General features: G+C 46.8%; 1 protein-coding gene across 1 annotated transcript in view; it reads right to left on the bottom strand.

The window, feature by feature from the left end:
- The window catches only part of SEMA5A (semaphorin 5A), a 482957-nt gene extending 467256 nt beyond the window's left edge, over positions 1–15701 (bottom strand). The window contains exon 1 of the mRNA XM_040630558.1: positions 15239–15701. The gene's annotated coding sequence lies outside the window, so the exon portion shown is untranslated. The remainder of the gene's footprint in view (positions 1–15238) is intronic.
- Positions 15702–17118: the final 1417 nt, after the last annotated feature.

Below are 17118 nucleotides of genomic sequence, written 5' to 3'. Positions count from 1 at the left end.
CCCCCCCCCCCCCCCGCCCTTGGATCGTCCGGAACTGAGGTCTTCAGAATAGTTACCTGGAACTCAAGCACCATGAAACCCAAAGGGTGCCAGGTTCAAACAGACTCAGTGGGGTGTCGACACGGCCAGCGGCCTGTGTAACCCTACAGAGCCAGCAGCTTCAGCTCCTGCGAAGTCAGGGAGGCAGCCGGGAACACAGACACGTGCTCGGGGGCTCCGGGGCGGGAAGGCCGCAGGCGCAGCAGGTGAGCGGCTGGGGCCCGCGCAGGAGCTGCCCGCCGGCAGCCTTGTTCCCTACCTCTGCTCCAGCGCCAGCTCTCCTGTCCACATGCCGGGCCTCCTCCATTTCAAGAAAGGCTGATTTTCTTTGCCTGACTGCAAAGTGCGTTAAACACTGGAAAAGGCAGTGCTGCGGCGGGAGTTGTCCTGGAAAACATCAGGAAACACACCACACGTTTGCGGCCCTGCGAGACGGTGAGCTGGTCAAACAGGGGTCTCGGCATCCTGCTCCCCGACGATCCCACGGGGATGACTATAAAATTCTCAAAGACCCTTAAAGGAAGTCCATGAACACCTGGATCCTCATTTATCTTGAAGCTCCCGATTTTCTGCTCATAGAGAAGGACGTCAGAAGACCCCCACCCCCCATGCCACCCCCTGCTGCAGGTGCTGGGACAGGGGAGCTGGCATCCTGGGCAGAGGGGACCGACCGTGGGTCTAGGCTGTCTGGGCATGTACCTTCCAAACCTCCATGCTCCCTGAGTCCCAGTAAGTGAGTAAACTCAGCCAGGGCACGGACGGAGACAAAGGCACTGTTCCAACTGTGCCCACACGTGACTCTTCCACCTGCTGGGACGGCCCTCCTGGTGCCAGGTTCCAGACAATCCTCAGTGTCTGAATGAACCTGAAGCATCATTCAGATTCTTGAAAACACGCACCAAGAGAACAGAAACTCTCTGTGTCCTGTACACACTGTATCCCCAGGGCAGGGCCTGGGCTCTGGCACAGAGGAAGTTTATGGTCAACACCTTTTAGCCGGCCAAATGCTACCTTTCATCCTTGGGCTCCTCTGGACAACAGTAAAAATAAATAGTCGGCGTTATAATGGCGCCCCGAGGTAGGCCCTTCTCTAAGAACATAACAGATCACCATCTCTCTGTGAGGGTTTAGAAAAGGCCCTGCCTGGAGACAAACACTGGACAGCCGCACTATCTTCTAAATTCTAGAATTCTATGGAATGGTTACATCAATTAGGAGGGCCTCAACATTCAACAAATAGGATGCTATGGTTCACCAAACGCACGGACCTTCCTTTGAATCAAACCGACCTCCCTGTCTGCCATGTCAAGTTGAATTAAGACAACAGAGAAGGGGGCTCTTGATTTGAGCTTGGAGCCTGCTTGAGATTCTCTCTCTACCTCTCCCTCTGCCCTTCCTCCCCCTTCCCCCCAAAATGTCTACACACACTCTCTCTCTCTAAAAAAAAAAAAAAAAAAAAAAAGGAACAACAGAAAAGGTTTGTCAGAAAAAAAGTATTAAAAATTAGCCCATCCTCTTGTAAACTACGGATTACTTTACAAGCAAACAACCAAAACAACAAAACCCTAAGGAAAAACAGTCATCAGCAATCACTGCCAAGGATGACTGTATGTTGCACATATATTTAATAATGAAGTGTTTCTCTAAACATGGGAAAATGGAAATACAATTCTTTCCAAACAAATTGGTCATTTGGCTCTCATGTGATTGGGGGCAACATGTGTAAGAGATCTTTTCAGGAGGGTAACTGTATCTCTCCTTTTTTCCACAGATGAAAGGCCATTGTGATAAGCAAGATTTTCCTGCCCGAGGGGTTGCCCTTTGACCTTCTTTTCATGTAAACAAAACAGAAGAGGGGGGAAAAATCTCAGCTGTTCACCTTTATACCCCTACCAATAAAATAAAAATACCCCGTTAAGTTTTTAGCTGTCTTCATCACCAAGTAGCTGTCATCTTTCCAATAGCCTGAACTGTTGCCAATTTTATTCAGCACCCACTTTGCCTAGCACCTAATTCATTGCTTCTGACCCCTTTGTTCACAGTGAGAGGTTATCCTTTTGTTTTCTCCAAAGAATGATGCATTGTTTGACCAAAGCGATCAATCCTACTGTCAGATTTAGGTTGACAATGCAAAGATGTGGAGCAGGCTGGTTGTCTGAGCCCTTGACACTGTGCTGTCCAAGATCCCATGACTAATTTTGGATCATTGGAAATCAGCCATCACAGGATACATTTGAACTTGCTAAAAATAGCCCAGCTACCCCTCCAAACATTTCAACTTACTGTGGCAGCAACAGAAACGTGCTTCTAGTTTCAAAGCTGGCTTATTCCCCTGGAATGCAGTAAAGGAATAGAATTTCATGATGTGGGATTTTTGAGATCGTCCATAAGATATTTTAAATAGATTTTTCACTTTAGAACTTACAATTAAATAATTTAAAAAGAAAGATTATTAATATAGAACTGAGTGTCTTTGCTCTAAGTATAAGCAAACCATGTCGTATATTGTAGATCAATAAAAAACAATTGATACTATTTTCAGAATACTCCCTGGGCCTCCACTCCACTTAAATGTGGAGCATTTAATTAAGTAAATCCAATTAATCATCTGGAAGCCAGTGTGAGAAAAGGAAACAGCTAACAACCTCCCAATTGCTCAGAAAGGCAAAGCATTTCAAACATGTATAGTTCACACGTTCCCTGAATACTCTAATTACGTCTTTATATGAATTCTTTTAGCTTTCTACCAATCCTTAAAAGTCTAATGCCAAACTCTTTGATAGAAATACACCTACAGAATCTTTTTATTCCCACATAGGAAGGACACAGACATGGACCTGGCTGGCACTGATGGCCCCCTTCACCAGAGCTTTGTAAATATCTGATACAAGCTATAACAGATTTGTAATGTGTGCGTGTGTGTGTGTGTGTGTGTGTGTGTGTGTATAAACTGTAACATTATCAGGCAAAATGGCTAATTGGCAGAAGTCAAAGTCAACACCAAGAACTTGGTTTAAAAAAAGACACAGTAGCCCTTACCTGAAGAGGAACAAAGTAAACAGAAGCATTCCTGCCCACTTTGAAACAAGCAGCCTTCCCAAAGGTGCTTTTGGTTTGTCTTCCTAAATTCACCCCTGCAGGCTTAACTGATCCAGGTGCTCATTCAGAAGAGCAATTAAAGAAGAACCCTTAGAGGCCGCTTGGCCCTGAGGGCCCCCACATCAGTCCCCAAAGTGAGCCATTCACTATCTGTACCCTTTGTCCAGGCCTCTTGCTGAAGATGTAACCAAGCCTCCAATCATGGTCCTATTCTTCCCACTTATCACTCCCTCCAACAATCCCAAGGCAGGAAATCTGGGCCCCAAAGCCAGTTCTTTGGGGAACATACACTTTTCATTGAAAAACAAAAACTTAAAAGCCCTTTGAAAAGCACTTACTTAGTGGCCAGTCCAAAACTGCTTTCAAGTCCAGGCTCTACCACCAGTCATGAACAAGACTTGATTACACAGCATGGGGTGAACGCGTAGCTCTGATTTATGGGCTCCAATGGTGCCCACCCCGAGGGGCAGCCTGGCCAGCATTCCAGTCCATGGGAACCGTGTTCCCATGCAAACTGTGTCATAATGCTCCAAGGCTTTTCCACAAATTGCAAGCTCACCGACAACACGAAGGATCAGAGCTTTTGCAAATGATTGCTGTCTTGGACACAAGGGGAGACAGAAAAGGCCAGTGTGGACTTTTTTAAATGGAAGAAAGATTAAATGGAATCAACATCCTTTGGGGCTCAGAAGAGGGTCTCCATTATTCAGGGTGATCCTTTCCTTGCTGTGCCCCTTCTTCATGTTGACCCCAAACCGACCCACCAGTGGAGCCGGGTGTTCCAAAACAGGAGAAGTGTGTGAGGTGACACTTTGTGGCATTACGAAGCCCAACTGACACCATACTGAGTTTCTCTAATCTACAGTCCCAGGCTGAGAAGTCATGAGGACTCTTTGCCCTCTTCAGAGAAAAGAGCAAAGTAATTGGCCACCAAAAAACAAAACAAAAAAAAACCAAACACCTGGGATTTTCTGAAAGATTATCAAGAAACTCAAGGTCACAAAGATCAAATGAAAAGTGTTTATCTGACCTTCTCTTTCCCAAACTCTCCCCAAAGCCTGAACTACTCCCCTCTAGCAACCAAAAGAAATAGATAAAATACACTTCTTAATTGTGTTTGAATCTGCAGGGTGTGATTTTTTTGTTATAATTTCCATTATAGAAGAAAAAAGTCCCTTTAAATACTACGTGGACATTGGGAAATACGCTACTTCCCGATTAAAAATTCACGGTACATGACTCTGTCTAGCCCCTTCCCCGTGCCTGTCAAGTCCATCCTCTCCTTAACCATGGCCCAAGTTCAAAGCATTGATTTCCTCAAGCCTACCTCAATAAACAATTAATTCATCAACGGATACTCTTTTAAAAAATGTCTTTTTAACTGACAGGGTACCTGACCACTACGAAGACTGAGGTTCCCCTCTACGGGCCTGTGCTTTGTGGCTTTAGCAACTAGTCCAAGCATTTACATTTACTCCATGAAGTTCTAGGGAAGTGACTGTACTGCACAGAATCTTGGGTCAGGAATGAGCGAGGTCTGGGACGTGGGCAAGGCCCTTCTGCTGGTATCATCCCTCCGGCATGTCCCATGAGATCCCCACCGTGAATCCTTCACAGGCTTTCCTGGGCACCAAGAGAAACCTCAGTGAGATGGAAAGCCAGCAGGTGGGCCTGGAGAAATTGTTCAAAGTTAAATAACATTTGCGGGCGTAAGCTTTCGAGTGAATGAATCTTTGCAATTCTTACTCGCCAGCTTGCAGTTTTCTGAATGATTTCTTTTCACAAGCTGGTGATAGGACCTAGGAATTCCATCACTGCTGGCAGACGGAGAGTAAATTTGGCTTCAGGCCTGACTTTGGAGTCTGCTTGGAAAGCGCAGACAGCCAAGAATCATGGCCCGGGCTTGCAGAGCTCTGCACAGGGCTCCCCTCCCCACGCCGCCCCGTCTCCACCGCCCAGCCCCACCCCCTGACCACTGCACAATTTACATCCAAGGGGAGCATTTTTAGGTACAGAAAGTTGGAGGAAAACACTGATTTAAGACATGCATTATAAAAACAAAAAGAAAAAAAGAAATAAAATAGGGGTGTGTAGGTAGAGTGGGAAATACTTTCAACTCAAGTACCTGGGTTTAGGTATCCCCACCTGCTGAGTACCATCTTGGCGGTATGACCAACGGCCAAGGGAATGGGAGGGATACCAAGGTGGAGAGGGGGAGGGCCTGAGAGCAGAGCTCCAAGGCTTCAGATCCCTTCTATCCTGACTGTGACCCAAGGAGGGAAGAGTTCCTACTGCCTTGGAGCAAATGCTTCTCCCCCCCACCAACAGTTATCTGATAAGCAGAAGCAAGTTTTTCCCAGCTCGAGAGCACCATCAAATGTGAAGTAAATGTTGGGATGTAACTTAACAACCAACACATTCCTGGAACACTCGTAACTGACCTAGATGAGGTCTGATCTGTATGAGCCAACATGGAACACTGCAGGAACAAGACTCTGGGTGAGAGAACATGTCTATCGTAGTCGGGTCACATCCACAGTAACTCTGAAACCCCCGGGGAAAGAGTCAGGTAGTGGAGATGCCAGACGATATCAGACCCAGGACAAAACCTGCCAAACCCCTTTCACGTGGGGGAGGGCACGGAAACAGAAGGGAAGGGAAAGAGAGTGAGCTGAGTCCTATTAGAAAGGATAGGGTCAATCAGAGGACGTTATGAGCTCAGCTTGGCTCAAAACTTTCTGGTGAAGGAGAAACATAATAATTAAAAGGCTGCTGGATTAGCAGAGAAATTGAAAAAGCCATAGAAGGGCATTTGAGGAGCAGCCCTGTTGGAACGGAGTGGAAGCTAGAGTCCAGCACTCTCCTTCCCACATTGAGCATCTGGGCACTGGACCCCTGCTCTGAGAACATGATCTCTCTTTTACATGAACAGCCCAGAAATCTCAAACTTAAATAATGGAACTGCCTATCTCTGCCTCCTCGCTCCGACTTTTAAAGGCATTTTCCTTCGCTGACAGGTTAGCAAAGATCCCCCAATTTGAAACTTCAGAGCAATGACAGGATGTAAGGTAAGGAGGAGCCAGCAGATAGAAGGGACAGCACAGCCCCAGGCTGTAGAGTAAACATTCCAAGCTCTTTCCCGTGCTCGAGTAAAGTTAGGATCCAATACATTTTAGTGTCCAAAATCAATATGTGATGTTACCCTTTGGATGCTTTCCAGAAAAGGAAATGGTTTAGAAAAAAGTAAAAAGTCATCCAAAGTAAAGGTCTAATACATTTTCCCCACTGAGGACAATGTCTTCACACCATTGTCTATGTAACACTTTTTGTTACTTTCGTTATGATCACCTCCAGCTATCAGATCCAATACAAATCAACAGTTATTCTAAAAGAGGTCTTAAACCAGGAGAACATCACATTGTTTCTTATTCCTCATGTTTCAAAACTAAATATCCATCCTAGCAGCATGAAAATTGCTCCAATCATGTAACGAATCAATCTGTTTAACAGAATGCCTAACTAGCTGTCCTTGAAATCTGCAGAACATTAGCTCATTGAAGATGAAAGAAAACAACCACTAAAAAGTACCCACAGTATGTTATTGACCAATTAAAACCATCAAAAGTGACATCGAAAATAAAAATGTCAAAAAATAAAAGTGTCACCCACTCCTTTGCCCTCCAATAAGCAGAAGGAAATACTAAAGCAATCGCAAAAATAATTCCTTGCCACTCACCAAGGGTGAGTCATAAATTAGGATTGGTAATAGAAAAACATGGTCATTTTATAACTATTACTCTTAATTTGAGTCTCAGTTAGGCTGCAAGTTTGGGAGGAGGCCAATTCGGAATGAGCCAATCAGAAATTACATCGGTACAAGGTCAAGAAAGCTATTGCACTAGCATTTGAAACTTCTGCCAATGTCAGTTTCTGCATACAACTACAAGAACTGAAGATAGTAGACATTGTTGGAAAATGCTTGCCCAAAATATCACAGGGCTGGATAAAAATACTTTATTACTAAACGGAGAGAGGCATATGAGCTCTCGAGGCTGGCAAGTCACAGCCAGCTCCAGAAAGCCATCCTGGGTATATCTGGACCTGGGACGGTCTATGCCAAAGTAAACACCAGCACGGAAGGTCACCATGTGGAGACCAACTGGTGTGGGGAGAGCAAGGTGCCCGGGAGAGAGCTGAGGAAGCCCCCATGGCAGGAGGTAGAGAGGATCTTAATGCACTCAGCAGATGGAAGTCGTAATAAACAAGAGGGAAGAGTTAAAGACACACTTTCATCCAGAGACAACAGTCAAAGAGAAAGGAAATTACAGGCAATTCATATGGATCTCTACCCGTAACCTAATTTCAGCTTGTGCTTTAACTGCACAACTTGTCAGAGCAGCATAGAAAGAGCTAGAAGCAATTCTATGACTCTTCTGCTAAAAGAGGGAAAACAAAAAATAAAAAACACCACACTCTCCTTTAAGTACTCAGGCCCTGAGCATCTAAAAATCTGCGTTCTGCCACTGGATCTGGCTGTTGGAAGTTACCTGCCTCACCATCTAAAGTGAATGCCCTGCTAAGAAAACATACAAGGACAGAGAAGCAGGCATCGTGAGGCTTTCCCCAGTCACAGGAAAGCAGCGCTTTTGTTGAGCAGAGCAATACGCTGGGAGTTCAGACCCTGCAGCTCTGATGAGACCAGGAGATTATTTGGAACGATTTCCCCCTGAGCTGTGCAACTGAATAAAACCGGCGGAAGGGAAGTCTCCTCTAACAAATGACTGGGAACGGAGGTGCACCGAACAGAGACTAGCTAGGTTGGCTGGTTAGTTTAATCGAGGGATTTAATTCAGTTCTGTGGCCTCCTTTGCAAAAACAACCTGGGTTTGCTCATTTTCATAAAAGAGATCACAATTCGGATGCACGTCCCAGGAAGCGAACCTCAGCATCCTAAGGCCCCGGCACTAGTCTTTGTGAAAGTCATGGAAACACAGAACCTAATTCCCACTTCACAGCAGGATTTGATTTAGGCCACTGGCAGTGTAAGGCGCTCTAACTGTAGAGATTATGTCCCAGATTCCTTTTCTTTTTAAAACAACTTTATTGAGGTAGAAGTTACATACCATAAAATTGACTCCTGGTAAGCGCACAAGTCAATGATTTTTAGTAAATGTACAGAGCTGCAAGAGTCTCTCCACAATCCTGTTCTAGAACATTTCCATCATCCCAGTTAAGACCTGCCTGGCCACTGTCAGTCCCTCCCAAATCCCCATCCCTAGCCCCGGGCAACCGCTAACCTGCATTCTGTCTTTATAGGCTTGCATTTTCTAGACATTTCATACAAATGGAATCATATGATACATGGTCTTCTGCGACTGGCTTCTGTCACTAAGCATAATGTTTTGAAGCTCACACATACTCCAACATGGATCAAGAATTCATTTTATTGCTGAATACCAGTCCATGTTATGTCACATTTTGCTTATCCACTCATCTGTTTTCAGCTTATTAAATCTATAAATCCAACTGTGTGACCAGGCTTATTGGCCTAATCTCAGAAGTAAAATAAGAAAGGCTGCCATGGTTTCTAAAATATTCTAAAATTTCTAAAATCTCTGTAAATGTGTGAAGCTATGTAATGAGGATACAGCATGTTCCCTGGAATTTTTGTATGTGGTGCTATTTTAAATAAGTAAATAACATCCTTGAATTCCCATGTTTTATGTTTTAATATATGTCTTAAAACACATAAAGTGTTTGGGGCGCCTGGCTGGCTCAGTCGGTTAAGCGTCTGGCTCTTGGTTTCGGCTCAGGTCATGATCTCAGGGTCATGAGATCGAGCCCCGCATCAGGCTCCAAGCTCAGCACAGAGTCTGCTTCTCTTCCTCCCCCTCTGCCCCTGCTTATGCACATGCGCTCTCTCTCTAATAAATAAATAAATCTTAAAACACACACATAAAGTGTTTTTATGTCAATTTCCAAGTGAAGCTTCCCAGCCCCAAGGGCATGCAACTGTCCCCACCTGGGACTACTCAGTGCCACTGCAGCTCCCATGCCCAGGGACCCATCCCGCACTTAGGCAGCTGCAATCTGACAAGCCCCAGCCCCACACTCAGCAGGCAGCTAGCCCTGCTGGCTTCCTTCTATCACTGCATGCAAATTCAAGGACTTGTCCCCCTGACCCGTCCTCTAGGCCATAACTTGATTCTAGCAGTGTGTTTCATGTTATTATTCCGAGGCTCTACCTTGGTAACCAAACACCCTAACCACTCCCACAGAGAACGCCTACCTCACTTCCTGTCTCCTCCTCCCCTTTATCTTCTAGAGGACCTATTTCTGTAAGGACCCAAAGACCCGATGCAGACGTCGGATTTGGACCCAGACCCAGCACTGAGGCTGGGCCATCTCCAAGTCCATCCATACATTGCACCTGCAGACTCTGTGCAGGGACCTCAACAGAACCTCTACCAACATCTGGGTCGGACGGGGACAGTTTCATCACTATCCACGCCACCCCTCTCCAGCTGCCCACTCTGGCCTGGAATCCTGGCACCACCGCAGACCTGTGTCCCGCGCACACAGGCAGGCCAGTCCCCTTGGGACTTCTCCAGCGCCAGCAAGCACTTCCTCTGAGGTTGAGCCCTCTCCCAACTGCCTTGCCCAATTAGGCAAGCAGTTCTATTAAACCATGGACTTCTGGTCATTTTCTACCCAGCTTCCCTCCAACTTTCTTAAAGTCAAGTCCACAGCTACAGCCCACAGAAACTTACATGCCAGATGTCTTAGAAGCCAGCCCTTATTTAGCTCATACTGTAGGTCAACGGACATTAACATTGGCTTAACTCCAGCATCTGCTGGACAAAGGAAGTTTAATATCCAGAGAACTCATCTTTGCTTTATGCCACCAGTTACAATGTGGTCAGCTTTAAATTTGGTAGTTTTACGGCCGATCAAAATCTCAGTCCTGGAACGGGAATCCCAGACCCTAGCGGTGACTCTAAAATCCACCGGGTCACAGGCTGTCCAGCCATTGATGTCCCTGGCCTCCAATGCCTTCCTTTCGCAGAACGCCAGGCAGAGCAGGCAGCCAGTGGCTGCATCCTTGGCGGCTGAGAACAGCTTCGGATGCCCTCTCCCAGATGTGGCCACATCCCCAGTGTTGTTACAGAAGGGAAGCTCTTTGTGTGGAATTTTATCTGGAGTCAGTCTGTGAGGAACGCATTTCTTCCAGGAAGTTTAAGCCAAGCATGAGCCGTTTGATGATTTTGCAGACAACTCAACAGAAACCGCTTAGCAGAATTCTTATTACCTTTTTTTACTCTGCTTTTCTTTGCATAGACACATCATAAATCGTTGTCAAATGTTGGGTGAATTTGAACTGATTGAAAGAGGCTCTATTTCCTGTGAACAATTTGTCCTTGCTCAGTCCTGATTGTCACTTGCCTAGAACTTATTTAATTTCACATCTCAGCAAATACAGCATTATTTCTCCGGTAGAGCTGGCTTCTGATATCATCACTCTCCTGGTTATTTATCATACATATCTGTAATTGAATTACCTATTGCAGTAATGTGATCTACTCGCAAATGTACATAAAAATGCAACATAAAATAAAATTGTTCCAACATACACTTCCTCATCATTTTACACGAACCACAGGATGGCCAATTCCAGAGATACAGTGACAAATAAGGAATGAAAGATGGGAAGATAAAGGATTAGTGGGTCCACGGTCTTCCAGAAATAAAAGATATTCAGCTCCAGAAAAATGTATTCTCTTTCATACTACAGCGTTTTTCAATATTCATCAGGAAACCAATTCTAGCACATGTGGGAAAGAAGAGCAAAGAATGCAACGATTTTATTTTTTCCAAATGCAACAGAACCATGCCAATATATTTTAAAACTCAGGAAAGGGAAATAAAGTATGTCCATCTTTGCTCTTGTCAGAAAACCATTAATCTTGGACCAAAAAAAGGGGGGGAAAAAGAAAGAAAAGAAAAGAAAAAGAAAACAGCAATTTCTTTGAAAAAATTTCTGTTTTCTTGAGCCCACTGTTGGGTTAATCCTATTGTATATGTCATGCCCCAGGTGAAATGTAACTTGTCTTTGAAGTTGCATGGCTTCAAAATACTCTGAAATTCAGAGGCAGGATTTCTTAGCTCTACAACCTTTAGATGGCCTAGATTATGGTGTTACTAGTACATTACAATAAGTCACTTATTCAATATCTTCTCTTGGATCAAGTTTTCATTTGCTTTACTCTGTTTGACTTAAATTCTGAATCAAAGCAAGTATTGGGTAGGCTTACTGAGAGTGAAAAGTTTATCTATATATATTCCAGCCCACTTTAATTTTTTTCTTCTTGTCTTGCTGTTAGAAATTGATTTTATAAAAAAAATAATAAAAAAAATTAAAAAAAAAGAAATTGATTTTATATATCCAGATAACTAATTCATCAAAGAAATAAGTGATATATTTTTCAAGCATACCAAAAGCTGCTTCTTCAAAATGAGCTACTCCTCACCTGTTGAATTTATCATTACGATGCTACCAATTTGTGCAGGGATTAGAGACAGCAGATTGCCCCCTATCTACAGCAGATCACTGCTACAAGGCAGCAAGCAGAGTGATAAAAACCAGTAATTCTGAACAAAACTTCTGCATCTCAATTTTAAGAGGTTGCCGGAAACATGTGAAAATGTCTGTGTTGTCAACAACAGTACACAAAGATAGGACAAACAACTCCAAGCACTTATATACATATTCATCTTAGTACTCAGGAAAACAGTTCACTGTCTCTGTGCAAGTCTGCAAATAGATGCAGGTGAACAGAAATGTACAAGGTTCCACATCACACACACTTTGCACTTCGGTGTAACTCAATTTGTTAGACACTGTAATTTACATTTTAGAAAATTATTTAACACTAAACATAAAAATTTGTCACCTTGGTGTTATAATCATACCCCAAGCAATTTGTCTGAGTAACTATAGCAACAATTTCAGAAGCATTTTTAAATACAACTTTGGTATAATTTTAGAATCAAGAATTATGGAGGATTTGCTGCAGGATGTAGGACTACTTTTCTCCAACACTGGTACATATATTGTTACAGAACTGAAATTCCGTGACTCAGACATGTTATAAATTAATTAATTTGTTGTATCTTACAAACTGTGATTTGCAAGGCAACCCTTCTCTTAGGGATTATTTTCTTATCTCAGTTATTTCTAGAGTTCACGATTACTTGTTTATATAACGGGATGCCTTTATACCTTTGGCTGGCCTTTTAGGAAAGTTCTGTTTCCCCCTCCCCCACTTTGCTGTATTTTTATCAGAAGCAAAGCCTCAATTTCAATGATTTCGTAACCAACAAGAAAGACATTTGGAATCATTCAAAATAATTCTCAAGTTAATGAAAGCTGTGCAGTGGCTCAGTTAAGCAGCTCCGTCTAACATCAGCAGCATTCAACATAGTCCCAAAGAGCTGGCGTACAACACAAAGAAAAGTTTTGTGGTTGTAACATCTGTCCCTGAATTAAGAGTCTAAAGTGCCTCTCAAGCAAAATTTCTCACTGCAAAGCCATGGGCTAGGGCTTCAGAACGTTTGTGTACCCTCTAAGCTAAAGCAAAACTCACATTAATGTGCATTTATTATGGCCCCATAGCTAACAACTTTTAACGGCCACTGCGCACTATATGTTTCTGTGTTTCATTCTGTTCGGACATGGTGAAGAACTAATTGTAAAAGGAAGCCGCAGTAAAGAAGGCAGGTTTATTTTTACCAAATTCTGAACATCTCAAAAACTTCTTTTGGACAGAGACAAGCTTTACCACCCAGGAGACCAAAGTCTTTGCTCTCAGCAGGGATCTTGCAGCTGTTTGCCATTAAAACAACCAAGTTAGTGCAATTCACAAAAGGCATAAAACGATTAGCATCATCCATCTTCTCCCTATTAAGGCAAGTATGCATAAGCTAAAAGCATGTAAAAGCAGGTACCAGTTCAGCACCCCTGGGGTCCATGAGTGTGCAAATGACTAGGTGACCTTGCAACAGCTGCTATTTTGTGGCAAAGTTTTTACAAGAAAGAAACTCAAACTGAGGGCTTCAGAGGGAAGGGGGGGTGGGGGGTTGGGATAGGCCCGTGATAGGTATTAGGGAGGGTACATATTGCATGGAGCACTGGGTGTTATATGCAAATAATGAATCATGGAACATTACATCAAAAACTAAGGATATACTGTATGGTGACTAACATAACATAATAAAAAATTATTATTTAAAAAAAGAAAGAAAGAAAGAAACTCAAGGACAAAGAAATCTGTGTTTCAAGTGGCCCAAAAATTACATCTTGAACTGCTTTTTCTTTTCAAACAAAAATGAAAAACGGTCGAGATTTTTAAAAAATTTTTTTTCCTTTGGTATAAATACAGGCATGTCTATTAAAGTTGTTTAAGTGATACACAATTTGAGGTATTATCTCCTTTGAACTGAAATTACGGTCACTTAAAGTAGCATGATAAACATTACCCCTTCTTAAATAATAAAACTAGCACAGTCAGCAATTAACTTAGCAATCCTAATTAGCTGTTAAAATCCTCCCTAAGTAAAGACTGCTCTTGTCTTTCTGTGTCTACACAGAAAAGACCAACTGTAAAATTAATAACATATCTGCTGTTTCCAAACTTGGCCATTATGACGAGCTCTTCTGGATAAGCTGAGACATACGATTGTTTTTCTCAAAAACAAGGTGCAACACCCATTTGTAACTCCTGGCATTTTAGCTAACATGCTCCTGAGGAGCAAAATCTTGTCAGTATTAAACATAACTCACATTATTATTGTTGTTATTATTATTTATTTTTTAGTAAATACTCACAAGGAGGAAGACATAGGCATGGGCAGGAAGAGTTTGCAGGGATACGCTTGTCTCTGGAAGGAGCCTTTATCTAGACGACCTGTGTTTGGCAACCACCTTTCCCGTTCCTTCTAGCAAGGCTGACAGCTCCCTCTGGTAAACGAATCAGCTCCCCCTACCCTCCACCCCTACGAAATCTTTGCAAGATCTGCCTCGTCCCGCTGTCTGCTGACTAGGACTCCCACCCACTCACCCAGGACAGAGTAACTGCTCTTAGCATCCTCTCACCCACTTCCAGCGCTCGCTCTTAGCGCCCCCTGCCGGCAGTCCCTGGGCCGCCGCAGGCGCAGGAAAGTTAAATCCCAACTCTGAGCCGCCGCATCCAGGTACAAAGCAAGAAAAGAGCAAGGAGGTAAACGCGCTTCCCGCCAAAGCCCCGGGAATCTGGATCTGACTGCGGTAAGTCTGGCACTGGGCGCCGCGGGAAGCGAGCCCACTCCACTCCTTGGCGACAGTTTCCCCGCACATCTCAAGAAGACCAGTTCCCTCCGGGGCCCAAATGTACCTCCGGCCCCGAAACCCTGATCCAGGGGATGCGAGACCGTGCAGCAGCGGAAGACGTGCCCGCGGAAAGCGCCTCGCCTGGCTGCAACCCATCAAGCGGCCCCGAGCCCCAGCAGCCCCAGCCTCATTCTCCCTCATTAACCAAAGCGCTTGGCGGAGTTGAGCCCAAGTCCCACTGCCTCCCGGTTTCTCACGCGCACCGCAAAACCCCTGTAACTCGAACAGGAAAACCTGCCCCAGCCAGCAGGGCTGCGAAGCCCAGTCCATCGGGACCCCGCGCATCGCTCGCGACTGTGCTCCTTGGATGCGCGCCGGGTGCGCGCACAAAGCCCCAGTGCGCACCTTCCCGAGGTGCTGGGTAGGGGTCCCGCCTCGCACACCACCAGGTCGCCCACCGAGTTGCTTCCGCTCCTTACCTCGGCACGCTCCGACCTCGGCAAAGACAGGGACACAAACTTCCAGTCCGTGCACTAGCTCAACTGTGGGTGCCCCGCACGGATGGTAGTCCTATTCTTGTACGTGCAGCCACCGGCTGTCCCCCGCCCAGTGCCTGCGGATCGACCCTGACACGACCCACCCGCCGACCACTGCCGCCCCCGGGTCGCGGCAAGCAACGCGGCACGGTCGGAGCTGCGGCCACGGCCACGCGGGAACCGGACGGGGGTCGCTCACCAGGTGTGAGGCGCGCTCCTCATGCCAGTCATCCAGCGCCTGGGGCCCCGGAGCAGCTCTGAGGGTCCTCTTCAGTGCCCGGCGAGGGAAGTCGAGGCAGCAGCCGCCGCCGCCGCCCCCTGCCACTTTCCCAGAGCCACCCGCCACTCGCTGCGCTCCGGGCTGGGGACGTCGGTTGGAGCGCCAGACGCACCGTGCCCGGGCGCGCAGCCGGGCCGGTGGTGAACAGGTTCGCGCCCAGCGGCGGCGACGGACAAGGAAAGGCAAAGTTAGGTGTCCTAGCCAGCTCCAAAAGGGAGCCACGGGTAGAAGAGGGAGCCCCCGGAAAGGGCCACACGGGTCAGGCCGCCCCCGGCGGAGGGCAGGCGGAAGGTGAGAGCCGCCGCCGGGCACGGGCCGCGGCCGGCAGGGGGCTGTGGAGCCCACCCGCGGTGGGAGGACAGCGCGCGGGAGCGGGCGCAGCGAGAGCAGCCGCCGCCCGCGCCGCCTTCCCGGCGAGTAGAGCTGCGCGGGGAGCGCGAGCGGGGAGCGCCGGGCCGGGAGCGCGGGGCCGCTTCGCCCCGCCCCCGCCCCGCCCCCGCCCCGCCTCCGCCGCCAAGCCTCTTACTCCCCTCCCAGCCTGGGTGAAACCCGAGCGCCCCACCCGGCGCCTGACCTCCCTGGGCCCCGCCCCCGACACTGCCCTTCCCGGGACTGGACCCCCTCTGCGCCCCCCCTACCCCACTCCTTCTTCTTTAGTGCGAGTGCGCCCGAGCGTTGACTTTCGGGGACTCCCTCTCCCCCACCTCGCAGAGACCTTCTGTGGCTCCCTGCCCCCCCATCGGGCCGCTCAGACGTGGCTGTTGGGGGGCGGGGGGGTGGAGAGGGCGGGGTATAAAGGGCCCGAGGCTGCGCGGGCCGAGCCCCGAGACGTGGCGCGCCCACCCTGCCGGCCTCATCTCCAGGTACGTGCGCGTCCCCCGGCCGAATCTGGCCGTGTGGTGGGGGTGGGCAGGGACCGCCGGGGCCTCCCGGACTCCGAGTTGGTGATTTTGTTCGTTTTGTGTGACATCCACATGCGTGCTCTGGTCTGGAAACTCCTAAAAGACCGAGAGAGTTGCTTCGGGTTCTTGGAGGAGCTATTTTAGGGTGCATCTCCCGGCTAGTTCGGCTGGATTTCAGCGGAAAGAAATTAGAGAAGTGAACAAATCCGACCAAGCAAGGGAGGCAAGTCAGGGGATCCCCACGTAGCCAAGCTGAGCTTTCAGAAAGGAGCCCTCAGACGGACAGGGTCAACTTGTCCAATTCTGGACTAAGTGTTACTTGTTGCACTTTTGCCGGATCTTTGCGGCCTTATGGAGCAAGTATTAAAGTGAAGAGATTCATAATTGGAAAGCAGAGTACCTTTCAAGACGCCTGGAATTTCATACTTTGTTGCAGAGCTTCCGTTTGGAACCCTGAAGGGCCGCGCATGACCCTTTCCCTCTGGATGGGGGTGGGGAACGCTAGCTCTCGGCCCTTTTTTTCTCTATCTCGGCCTCAGAGGGTGGCTTTAAAAGTTTCCCTTGAATAAGGAAAAGCATGAACACCCCCACCGCTGTCCTCTGTTACCGCAGTGACACAGGGTGCCCCTATGGCCCCCATTGACAAAACCGCTCCAGTGTCGGGTTCTCGGGATTTGTCACACCGGGACGGGCCCAGTGTGCCCTCACTGTGCCACTGAGCCCATCTGTGAAACAAAAAACGGGTCCCTGGCTGGAAGGTGTCATGGCTCACCCAATAGCCTCCAAGAGGAGGATAATAGAAATACGAAGTGATGTTGATTTGTCTTTACAGTCTTTATAGAATATTTCCAGATGAAATATTCTTATATAAAAGAATTAAAAGCATTTCTGAAGGTT

The sequence above is a fragment of the Ursus maritimus genome, unplaced genomic scaffold (genome assembly GCF_017311325.1).
Source record: "Ursus maritimus isolate PB19 unplaced genomic scaffold, ASM1731132v1 scaffold_15, whole genome shotgun sequence".
Taxonomy (NCBI): Eukaryota; Metazoa; Chordata; class Mammalia; order Carnivora; family Ursidae; genus Ursus; species Ursus maritimus.
The sequence above is the reverse complement of the archived record's forward strand: the minus strand, read 5'-3'. Positions and strand labels throughout refer to the sequence as shown.